Source organism: Sorghum bicolor, chromosome 1, assembly GCF_000003195.3.
Source record: "Sorghum bicolor cultivar BTx623 chromosome 1, Sorghum_bicolor_NCBIv3, whole genome shotgun sequence".
NCBI lineage: Eukaryota > Viridiplantae > Streptophyta > Magnoliopsida > Poales > Poaceae > Sorghum > Sorghum bicolor.
This window is the reverse complement of record NC_012870.2, coordinates 20,871,647-20,882,416: the sequence shown is the minus strand read 5'-3', so window position 1 is coordinate 20,882,416 and position 10,770 is coordinate 20,871,647. Positions and strand designations below refer to the sequence as shown.

The 10,770-nt window shown below is 39.9% G+C and overlaps 1 long non-coding RNA gene across 1 annotated transcript; it reads left to right on the top strand.

The window, feature by feature from the left end:
• On the top strand, positions 7,296-10,428 carry LOC110432029. The gene is made up of 7 exons (XR_002449492.1): positions 7,296-7,512; positions 7,594-7,677; positions 7,952-8,940; positions 9,555-9,645; positions 9,728-9,867; positions 9,992-10,068; positions 10,150-10,428. It is a non-coding gene; the product is annotated as an uncharacterized LOC110432029 (long non-coding RNA).

Genomic DNA, 10,770 nt, shown 5'->3' with positions numbered 1-10,770 from the left:
GCAATCGTCCAACGTGCGTCACTTTATGCGGACGATCTTGTGCTCTTCGTCACTCCACAATAGAAAGACTTGCAAACCTTGTTTGATATCCTTCCGCTATTTGCCGGTGCCTTCGGCCTTGTAACGAACATCGACAAATGTGTCGCCACACCTATACAGTGCACTGGAGAAATGTTGCTTGTTGTTCAATAGGTCTTCCCTTGTTTGGTGGCATCGTTCCCCTATCGGTACATCGGCATCCCTCTGTTGCTTGGGCGGCTAAGGTGCGCTGATGAGCAGCCACTCGTTGATGTGGTGGCGGCAAGAATTCCCACCTGGAAGGCTAGGCTACTCACACACACCAGTCGGGTCCTACTCTCGAAGGTCACACTATCATCCATCCTAGTGCACCTGTCCACATTGTCATCTCCTACTTCCTATCCACCTAGGCTTCGGACCAGATCAACAAACATCATCGTGCCTTCCTTTGGTCAGGAACACAGTAGACTACTGGTGGAAAGTGCAAGATTGCTTAGCCGGTGGTCTATATGACTATAGACTTGGGTAGTCTCGGTGTCCTCGATTGGAAATTGTTCGGTTTCATGTTGCGTTTGAGATGGGAGTGGATTGCTTGTACCAATGTCGAGTCTTGCTGGGCTAAGCTTCCATCTAAGAAAGAAAAAGTCATCGAGGCAATGGCTTGGGTGAGCATGAACATCAACATGGGGGATGGCAGCTGTGCTTGGTTCTGGATAGACAATTGGTCCCTAGTTGGCCCGCTGTGTAGGTTTGCTCCAAACCTGTTTGCTGTTGTCTCTAGAATGGACAGAAGGAGGACTCTCAAGGATGTAGTTCATCAAAACCGCTGGGTAAATGACATAGTCAGAGCATTGACAACCTAGGTTCTTTGCCCATTTCTGTAGGTACGAAACATCGCCCGGGACACCATCCTCGATCAAGTGCAGTCTGATAGTTTTGTTTGGAATTACACCGCCGATGGAAGCTACTCAACCTCCTCGGCTTATAGAGCTTTATTCATGGAATCGATCTCTCTGTCGGGGCCAAGGAGCTTTGGCGAACGAAAGCACCATGAAAGGTCAATTTCTTCTTCTGGCTAGCTCTCCATCACCGGCTTTGGACCATGGAGCAATGTTGGAGGCATGGACTACAGGACGACAGTTCTTGTATCCTTTGTGCGCAAGAAACAGAGCTCAATGATCACTTTTTCGCTAGATGTGTCATCAGCAGGCAGCTTTGGTATATGTTGCTGGAACCGCTCGAGCTTTCTTGACTTCTGCCCCTTTCAACAGACAGCTTGATCTTGTGGTGGCTAAAACAGTGGTGCTATGTTGGTGTAGACAGTCACCCGAGGTTTGACACTCTAGTTTTGCTCACCATGTGGATCATCTGGAAGGAACGAAATAGCCGAACATTTGATCAGAAGTTGGCTGGGGTACAAGAACTCTATCTCAGAGCAATGACTGAGGCAGCCGAGTGGGTTCAGGAAGGGTTCAGGACTTTAGCGCAAGCTTTACCTTTGTGGCTGCAAAATTCTATGGTTTTGTAAGACATCGGAAGTCTATATCTAGTAGATAGGTCTGTACTCTTGGCCATACTTATGGCTTCTCGCTATTGAGTTTGGCTAAGCTTGTGTCTGTTGTTTAAACATCCTCTTAATGAAAAACGGGTGAATGACCCGATCGCGGAAAAAGGCCATAGACTCTATGTTGGCACTGGTGATCTCTGTCAGGGCAGCCACAATGCAGCGGCTGAAATAGTGTACCTCATATAAAAGGTTACTCCCTCCATCCCAAATTGTAAGTCATTCCAAGAATCTTGAAGACTCAAAGCATCTCAAATTTGACCAAATTTATAAAAAAATTACAAAGTTTTGTGGCATCAAATAGATATTCTATGAAAATATAATTAATAAAGAACCTAATGATACTTAGTTGATATCATAAATATTATTATCCTATCATATAAGTTTGGTCAAACTTGAGATGTTTTGACTCTCCAAGATTATTGGAATAATTTATGATTTGATATGGAGGGAGTACATGTCATGTATTTCAAAAAGAAAGGAAGCTAAGGGATTCATCAATCCAGGCTAACAAGCCTGTTGACTTCAACCCAAAAGGTGCAGTACATGTAGGATGAAGAGCCTTGGCCTACGAAAACTCCCAACCCAAGATAACGCTGCACATTTAATAAAATGAAGTATTTATCGTTGGCTGGCCGGATTTATTTTGCTATAATTCGGCTTTAGCAATAGCTTATTTGTTTGTTAGTGATGAGAAAGCCTGAAATATTTTCATTGGCTGGTTTAATATTTGAACAAGTTAATTCGGCTGCTAAAGTATTTTGTATTAGTATATTAGCTAACCAATGCACTACTACAGATCTGACATGCTTTGTCGACTCCATCACTGTCGGTTTTTAAGAAACTGGAAGTGACGGTGCTTCCGGACACATCACTACAGATTTTTGGATAAAACAATAGTGATAGGACTAACAACAGTGATATTCGGGTCTAGATTTTTGGATAAAACAATAGTGATAGGACTAACAACAGTGATATTCGGGTCTTTACTGACGATTTGTAGCCAAGAACTATAGTGATAATGGATCATCACTGCTGATTTTTAGCTAAAACTGACAATAATACTATCATTGCCGGCTCATGGCTTGAACCGACAGTGATAGAATAAAAAACTTTATAACTTTTTCATATAACATCTAATTAAGATGAACTTTATATCAAAGATATAGTACTCGATGAGATCTATAACTTTTTAGTTTAAATATTTTCTATTTAAGATCGTTTGGATTTCCAAATATACACCACACAATTTATAGAGTTAACCAAAGAAGTCCATATCCTCCATAGTCATAAGTGAGTGTGCAGTGGTAGTTAAGGATCCCAGATGGTGAAACGCCCAAAACAAATGTTGTAGACCTCAAAAAAGCTATGCAACTTTGTAGTTTATAATTTTTTATTTTAAGTTGTTATGATGTTCCTTTATTTCATTCTTAAGATTTCATAGAAGTTAACACCAACTAAAGCCATATGTTTCATAGTCATAAGTGGGAGTGTAGTGGTATTTAAAAATCTTAGATGAAGAAGCGACCAAAATAAAAGTTTTAGATCTTGAAAAGTTGACAACTTTATAATTGAGAACATTTTTATTTAAAATCATCTATCTAACAAAAATTATATTTTATTTCTCAAATTTTAAATTTAAATCTTCCAAATGACCTCATATGGAGAAATGCCCAAAATAAGAAGTTGTAGACCTCAAAAACTTATGCAACTTTGTAATTAATAACTTTTCAAAAATCATTTATCCAAGGAAAATTACAGTTAAATTTTCTCACATTTGAAATTCAAATTCTTCAAATAACCTTGGATGGAGAAATGAACAAAACAAAAGTTGTTTATCTCAAAATGTTATAAAAATTTATAGTCAACAACTTTTTTATTTGAATTCTCTTTGGATCTCAAATATTCATTTCAAAACCAGAGTGACATGAAATAGGGAGGATGGATATCTCAAATGAACACAGGCATCTTACCGGTGGAGTGGTTAGGGGATGAACATGCGAAGCAAGAGGTTAGGGGTTCAGTCCATTTCCAGGTTTCCTAGAAACCACATCAATATTTGTTTTTTTAGAACTGGCACTGATGAGTAGGGATGGAAATGGTAGGAATATTTCCTAACCGTATTCAAAACTGAATCTGTTTAGAGGAGTTCAAATCTGTCCGTATCCGAGTCCGGATATTCAACATCTGGTACCGTATCCGTATTCGATACTCAAATCGCATATTTGACATGGCTGATATTATCTATATTCAAATTTAAATCCGACTAGAAATATGAAAACAAATATGATATCAATAATATCGTCTATATCCGATTCATTTTCATCTATAATTTTGATCTGGCCGTGATTTCGAAATCTGTACTAGCTAGTGGCAACCAGCAAGCTAGGAAACCGGCAGGAAAGAACATACGGTGGTCGTCTTAAGGAACAGAGGTGTTAGCGCTGGACATGATGTGCAAGAGACCTGGAGATGATCAGGAAAGATTTTGCTATAGTTGTTTAGTTGGCCAATATACGAACCGTATTAGTGCTGGACTCAAACGTGAGGGTTATGAATATATATTTGGACGTATAGCCGAATCAGTTAGGGAGTACTGTAGAAGATACTATACATATTATATTCGGCTTATACAGACATAAAAAAGAATTCTGATGATGTGATGCAAATGCAAACACATGCATGTTTGCCAACGGACTGGTCATGAAATAAAGTTCCCATATATAGACTGTTTTGAAAATATATATATATCCTGATGTGTCGGATCGAACTGGCCACTGATTGGTGTCGCACCAGCCCGGAAAGCGTCGTGTCGAAGACGGTGCGCGCCGGCACGAAATAGCAAGTAGCAGTATCGGCACCTTGCTTTCGGACCTGAGAACATCAGCTCGATCAGACATCCATCCGATTTTCATGCCTCAAATTGAGATGTTGTCCACTCCGATCGGGTGGAAGTTGAGATGTTTGTGATTCGGCGGACGCGGCATGAGTTTATTGTGAGATCATCATGCTCTTGCGTCGCCGTCGCTACGTCCTGCGCATGCCAGAGGTCTACCTACTAGTAGTAGGAAAAAGTCAGTACTCCGTTCAACTTTTCATATATATAGTCTCCGATTTTCCTCCTCTACAGAAGTCGATTGTATCTCTAGACAGTTTAGACAGAGGTTTTGACGTTTTGTCCAACATAACACCACATCGTCAGCTGTAAGGGTGTAATAACTGTGTAAGGCCACACGCGTCCAACACGACATGTACACCGTGCACGCGGCGTGCCGCCGAGCTCGGGCAGCCACAAGGCAGCTGCTGAAATCGTATACCTCAACGCCGGCCTCTCCTCCTATATATATCACAAACATCCGTTTCACTTTTTCCTTTTACCTCTAACAGACCAGGAATAAAGCTATGTAGACTGGGCCTCATCCACCCCAACACGTGTTGTATGAGAGGCGAGAGCTTCTGCATTTTGTTAGTCCAAGCCTTCGTGACCTCTGCAGGCAGCACTGACATATGTTGTGGGGCTGCTGTTTTCTTTTTTCTTTTTTTTTTTTGGCGAACGGGGGCTGCTGTTTTCTGTGATCTATACACAGTGGGTCTATTTGTTTCCTTGCATCATGGTGGCTCTTACGATAGCCAGAGACAGGTTAAAACGAACTATGTTACGGGAGTGTAACTACTCATGTTCGTTTTCCATGTACGAAATGGGCCAAGTTGAGATGGCTAGTGTTTGGTAGACTGAACAAATGAGTCCACTCACTTTGCATCAGTTTATGTATAGAGTTACCATTATGCCATGTCTCTCTTCTTCCTTGAATCTCAGCACTATCCTATTTAGAGAATTTTTGGAAACACCTTGCATATGAGCTGGACAAGAAGGGCACAAACATAATTGTGTTGGTTGAGATTGTTCACATGGCATGAGAAGTCCCACCACCATGGGGTCAGAGAGGGAGGAGGGGTGGGAGCCTAGAGACGAGAGGGTAACATTGTTCATCGTGCTAAATGAGTAAGTGAAGCTAGTAATATACAATTTTTTAATCACATAGCACATTCTAATTTCATCGCCTTTTACACTTTTTAATATCACCCAGTCAAGGAAAATATTGACGGGCACGTGAATAATGAATGTGGATTCTGTGCAATGTGAGCAATGCATCAGTACCTCGGCGAGAGCACAATGGAAGGAAATAAAATGGTATGTATGCTTCTCAATTCATGTATATTGGTTAATTCAACAAAGCACACTATTGTTTTGGCATGCGCTTATGCATTTCAATATCATCTTGCTTGAACGACAAACGCGCAAGGATTAAAACCCAAGAGTTGTTAGACTTCGAGATTATAAGATTGCAAGACGAGCTACCACAGCCTTTGTCATGGACGAGGTCTTGAGTAAAAAAAAGGATGTTTCAACATTTGTCACGCCAAGGTCTAGAGATGAAGAAACATCTATTATACTATATATTTTCACTATAACATATACATTATTGTAACATTTTGTATTCTAAATCTTGATAGATTTGTGATGTATGATGTTTTGAATATCCAGTCCAGTAACTATAGGGGATAAAAAAAGTACTATATATAAAAATAATAATAAAATAAATTAATAAATGGGAATATGGGAAAAATCATATCACTGCCGGGTACATACATAAGCTGGTAGTGATCATAGGGACATCACTGCCAGTTGCCAAGCAAGCGAGAGCAGTGTTGGTCAAATCAACACTGTCGGTTATACTCCTAACCTGACAATGATCTTGAAGATGTCACTGCTGGTTTAAGAGATGAACCGATATTGACATTTGATTTCACTGCTAGGTTGGATGAACCGGTAGTGATAGCAAAGCCCCGCCCCACCACTGCCACTTTGTCTTTGTCGGTTCAGTTTTCGACAGTGATAGAGGGTAGTGACCTGGTAGTGAAGTATTTTTCTGACCTGGTAGTGAAGTATTTTTCTGAGGTAGTCTAGAACTATGATCATCTCAAGCTCATGTGTTAATTTGGATGATTGCTATGGTCTCTAGCTTGAACGTGAATGTCGCTCAGTACAGCACTACCTCCGCCCGCGCATAGAGCACAACCGACGTGGCCCCACTCGGTGGTGGTGCCACTGTTGTTGCTGATAGCCGTCATCGCCGCTCTAAGCCAAACAATTAAAGAACGCAAGAGAAAGGGGAGGGAGGGGATGAAATGAGATCCAAACCGTGTTGGACAGGACATGTGTTGGGTGTGAGTAGGGCCTGGGTCATATCGGACCTAAATATAAAATAATTAATTAAACAGATCTTCGCTTTAAGATTCGTACAATTTTCTAAATGAGGTGCACGTACTAGTTGAGACAGAGTGGGTAAAAACAATTGCTGCACGCTGCAACTAAATTCACGGAAGAAGGGTCCAAAGTCCAATTCACGGGAACGCGAGGCTGTCCACCTAGCCCATCCACATCACCCAGAATTCTTCTATCCGTCCGATCTAGGAATCAACAGTCCAGGTTTACTCCACAAACTTCTACATTAGACATGTAAGATATTTTATCGACTCCTTTTCACTCCCTCGATTTCCACCAACACCGCCCCATTCTCTCTCCTGACCTCTTCCTCCCGACGCGGAGATGGGCGCAGGCAGGCACGGCATGGCGGCACCGGCGTTCCTCCTCTCCTGCTTCTCCGTCTCCTCGTAGTCGTCCTCCCTCTCTCTCTCTCTCTCTCCCTCGCCTACCTCTCACCTCCCTCCCCTTCCTATCTCTCTCCCCGTCCCTTCCGGTGCGGCAACAGTCGCCAACCGAGGCAGCGCCTCCCGCGGGCGGCGCTCTGACGCTAATGGACCCCCACGGTCCCATGCATCTCCCCCATCCTTTCCATGGGTTTCACAACACCTGCTACTGACGGTTACTGACGGTTCCATGGGTTTCGCAACACCTGCTCCCGAAGGTAAGCATCGGTTCCACTCCTCGACCAAACCCTAGCTATTTCTTTGGACTAGGTTCATGAGATGTTATTTCTTTTGATGAGGTTTGGTGACATGACGCCAACACGACCAAAAGGGGCAGATCCATAAATAATTTAGCTCAATTTCGTGAATTCGCCTAACCAAAGGTAATCAAATTCTACAAGCTTCATTTGCTCCTTCATTTGTCCCTAATTATTGTTTACTACACAAAATCGTCACAAATCCAAAAACACAAAGCAATACACTTTATTATGTATCGACCATTGCAGCTTCTAATTTTTTTGAGTAATACATCGAGCAACTTGAAATTATGAACTTCTAAATGGTTGTTATGCTTGATCTTGTGTTGCTTCGCTTCACCATAAAACCTTAGATATTCCTTTTGACTAGGTTCATGAGATGGCTATTTCTTTTGATTAGGTTTTATGTGATGACACCAGTGTGGCCAAAACAGACGGATACATTGTCCAGCTCTGTCATTGAAATTGCCAAGTAATCGAACTCGATTTCAGAGTAATCAAATTTTCCAAGCTTCATTTTCCCTTTCATTTTCCCCTAATTATTTTTTACGATAAAAAGTCGTCGTTTATCCAAAAACACAAAGCAATAAATTTTATTATGGATTGACCATTGCAACTTCTAATTTTTTTGAGTAATACATCATGCAACTTTAAATTATGAACTCATCACCTACTATGTCCTATGAGGTTTACCATAATCTCCAAGTGTTTGCTTCACTTGATCTTAGGAAAGAAATATTCAAGTCTTATTCCTATTGCATCTTGTGTATCCATGCCTTCTCATGGTGTGAGAGGTGCTAATTTGGTCATGGTGTTGATATAAACTGCCATGGGACTCTCTTCATTTAGGAGACAATGCTATCAGATTCATGATGAAGTAAGTGCTCTTTCCAAATTCACTCAGCCTATGAGCCTATCATCAATCTATTTTTGGGATATGTTTTCTTTATAATGGTTTTTACATTGAGTACCGTCTAAATATATTAATCAGTTGTCCAAACTCTATTATAATGGCTTGGTTTTATGATGCCTCTTAATGAATAAGGACCCTTATATATAATGTTCCTTTGCTTTATGGTTGTGCCTGCAAGCCACAAATATCTTAGACTACATAGATTCCTTATTGTGCTTTTCGAATTTATCTACGTGAACCTATATTCTTCAGCCCTTATTTTATGATAGTACCCTCACATTCAAATTTTCCTTTCAGAACCTAGCTGCTTTGCTGAGACAAGTTTATTCTTTTTTGTTTGTGTGTGTCTGTGTGTGTGTGCACGGACTTACGCTATCGCTCTTGCCTACTTTTATCATCTGCTTCGCTTTCTTGTGAGCACTATGGTGTCTGTCTAGCGTGCTGTCACCAGCCTTGCCCTTTGCAACCTGCAATAGGTAATGTAATATTCCTCAACATCTTTTGGGCACCAGTTACCTACCATCAGTTACTGTAGTACATTATAAACCACCAACATCTCTACTATGTGCCTCAAACTTTATGTTTCCACTAGATTGTAAATATATATGAATCAAGACATCTTAACTTACCTATTTAAATATCCATATCCATGCCATGTGTACCTTAACTAAATGAACCTCATCTGAATGCTTACACCTAGATCTTATTTCTTTCCGTGTAAATATCCCTTTTTTAGTCATCAGCATTATTAATTTCTATGTAAATATATCTCTTTCTTATTCTTTTAGACTCAAGATATCTAAGAGTTTAACTATCATTTATATAAACAAAGTCATTTTAGGTTGTTTGAGTTACAGCTATAGCGAATACGGGCTACATCCAGGTTTTTGGTTTCTGGAGGTTTTTTATTTAGTTTAGATATAATTTTTTTGCATAAATAAAAAGGTAATGTGAGGCCCATGCAGCTTGCCGACAACAAAAATATGTTAGTGATTGTATGAAAGATAAAAGAGGATTGTGATATTGAATTTTGCATAATTATCTTCAGTAATTTGTGGACCTGAGTTTCTCATAAGCTTGCTTACTGCAGTCCATGCACAAAGGCATCTCTTAACCACTGGATGGAGCACATTTGCTAATAAGAAGGACCTTATTTCTAAAGATGAAGTTCTATTCCTTTGGTAGGTATTTTGGTAATTTTGTATTGTAAAGTTTAACAAATTGTATATTGCCTTCTGTATAGATTTTTATTCTTTTCCATAGTTGAAGATTGGACATGGATGCTACACAGCCAGATGTGGGCCTTGGACATAAAAGAAAGGCCTGTCATATTTACATGGACAAAAAAAATTTGCCTATCATCTTAGACTTTTCTTTCAAATTGAGCCTCGTCAAATTTGAAGGTACTAACATAGTCTTTTTCTTTCAACAAATTTGTATGTTTGAGAGAAAAAAATATTGAAGCAAAAATGTGAGGTCAATTATCTTCAACATTCATATTATTAACTAAGCCTTATCAAATTACAGGTACTAATGTCAGGTCTGCCTTAAAGCCAACAAATAAGAGACAACATAGTGTCGGGCGTCATTCTTGAACAATAAAAGTAATAATCAACATGAACCATTCTGTCTACTCATTGTATGACAAGAGAACTAAGCAAATTATCTTTTTTTCTAATGTCCAGATATAGAACGATGTTTATTGGAGAGTAGCGATCAGCATGGTGCTACTTAGATGCTATTAGCATGGTGCTCAGTGTCTTTAAAAAATGGGTCTCCTGCTACAGAGCTGTTGTTTGTGCCCGTTCAAAAAAATGATGAATGTTTAGAGTTTCAGTGTTGCCTCATAAATTTGATTTTGCCATATTTTTTGTGAGGAATTCAATAGCACCCCCTTTGCTCCCTGGACTTAAAGCTGATGAGAACGATCTAGGTTTATCTCTATCGCTTTCATCCATCATTCCTTCAAGAGTTGCATAAACATGTGTTGTTATTCAAATCCACTCTATAGTTTAATTGATTCATGTGTGTCATGGTCTACTATTACCATTTCTATAGTTCCTGCTATAAAATATCTATAACTAATGTGAACTTTGGTCTCAAACTTGAATCTGTATTTCCCTATCCATGAACTCAACCTAGCTATCACCTATCCAAAAGACAGTTCAATAGGGTGACCTATTGATGTTGTGAAATTCGAGTCAACTTTGCTCACATGCAACATGAATATAGGACATATATACTGTTGCCAAGAATTGAAGTTTCTCCTACAATGTTTTATTTAGATACCCGAGGTAGCTTGCCTT